The sequence below is a fragment of the Pteropus vampyrus genome, unplaced genomic scaffold (assembly GCF_000151845.1).
Source record: "Pteropus vampyrus isolate Shadow unplaced genomic scaffold, Pvam_2.0 Scaffold7363, whole genome shotgun sequence".
In the NCBI taxonomy this organism is placed as follows: domain Eukaryota; kingdom Metazoa; phylum Chordata; class Mammalia; order Chiroptera; family Pteropodidae; genus Pteropus; species Pteropus vampyrus.
The window spans coordinates 4,221-5,889 of NW_011896144.1; the positions used below are offsets into that span (position 1 = coordinate 4,221).

General features: G+C 37.7%; 1 pseudogene; it reads left to right on the plus strand.

Moving 5' to 3' along the window:
* The first annotated feature begins 11 nt into the window (after nt 1–11).
* On the plus strand, nt 12–130 carry LOC111734833 (annotated as a pseudogene).
* Nucleotides 131–1,669: the final 1,539 nt, after the last annotated feature.

A 1,669-nucleotide genomic window follows, 5' to 3' on the forward strand; every position in this document is an offset into this window, starting at 1 on the left:
AATAAAAAGAAGTCTATGGCCATGCCACCCTAAATGAGTCCGATCTTGTCCGATCTCAGAAGCTAAGCAGGGTTGAGCCTGGTTAGTACTTGGATAGGAGACCACCTAGGAAGACCAGGCACTGTAGGCGTAAAAAATAAAAAATAAATAATTAAAAAAAATAATAAAAAGAAAAATATTTCATTCCACACTAAAGGAAGGAAGAAGGAAGAAGCTTCAGATGTCTGGGATTTTTACTTCTGTTTACTGGCAATCTGCTCACGCTGCACCAGTGGAACTATTAATATTCTTGAATTTCTGTTATGTGTGAAGCATGTTCTGGGTACTTAGTAAATATAAAGACTGTTAAGACACGATTTATATCTTTATGAGGCTTTTAGTCTAATCAGGGAAATGACATATAAACATAGAGATCATTGAACATGGCATTTTAAAAAAGTATGGTAGGAGAGATGTCACTGGTAGGTCCCATGAGCTGGGAAGAGAGCAGAGTCACGAGGAGTGGGATTGATGTGGAGAAAAATGATGGAAAATATGGGATTAAAACTAGGGCTTGGACTGAAGTGATGTTTGGATACTCTGGCAGAGTGGTTCTCAGTTGGGACACTTTTGCCTCCTGGGGGACATTTTTCAATGTATGGAGACATATTTGATTGTCGTATTTAATCTGTGGGGATCAGGGGCAGTGCTACTGGCATTAGTGATTTGAGGCCAGGGATGCTGCTAAACATCTTACAGTGTACACGTTAGTCCCTCCCACAACAAAGAATTACACCATCCAAACTGTCAGCCCTACTGCTTTTGAGAAATGCTCCTTTAGGGCTAGAAGTTAACAGTCGAAAGAACGTAGGGAGGCAAGAAGCCTGGCTTCATTTCATAGCTCTGCTATTAAAGAGCTGGGCAACTATGGGCAAAGCATTGAAACTCTCTGGTCATCTTAAAATGAGAGGATTTATGGGTAGCAATTGAACACTCATATTTGAATCTTGAATTGAGGCAACACATTTGTGTTTATAGACTCATAGAGACTGAGCAAATTAAGTGAAACCCTAGATAAAAGGTTTTCTGTTCCTTAGGTTTCGCCCTTAATTTAATGATAATTTTAAGAAACAGCAGTTTATAGTGTGAGATGCCAAACTGAAATAAATATTCACATGCATATACTTCAGAAGTAACATTTTATATCAAGGTCTCATGAAGAAAAAAGACCTGTATCTAGAAAAACTTCACCTTCGGTCATGCAAAATTATGCTTGTGTTGAGCAAGAAAATCACAGCAAGTAGCTTTTGAAATTTTTGATTTGTTGGCCCCAAATTGTGCTGACAACATTTCTTTTCAGTTCAAATAAACATTTATTCCAATAAAAGGAGGCACTGTGATCTTTGCTATTTGCTGTGTATTTCTGGCTGTGCAGTGCCTTTGGTTAAGGTTTTGTGTGTTTACTGGTCACAGAGTCTTTAGGGAGCTAACGAGTTGTTTTTCAAATGCAGCTAATTTTGTCTCTAACCTCTGAGAATGGCTTCTAACCAAATAAGCCATAATAGTGGAAAGTTGAACCTGTACCTGTGTGAATAATGAGGAATTTTCGTTAATGTGTGAGTCATCCTCATTACGAACTCATTTAATGAATGACAACATTAATTTAAAAATATTTCCAATGAGGTATCTT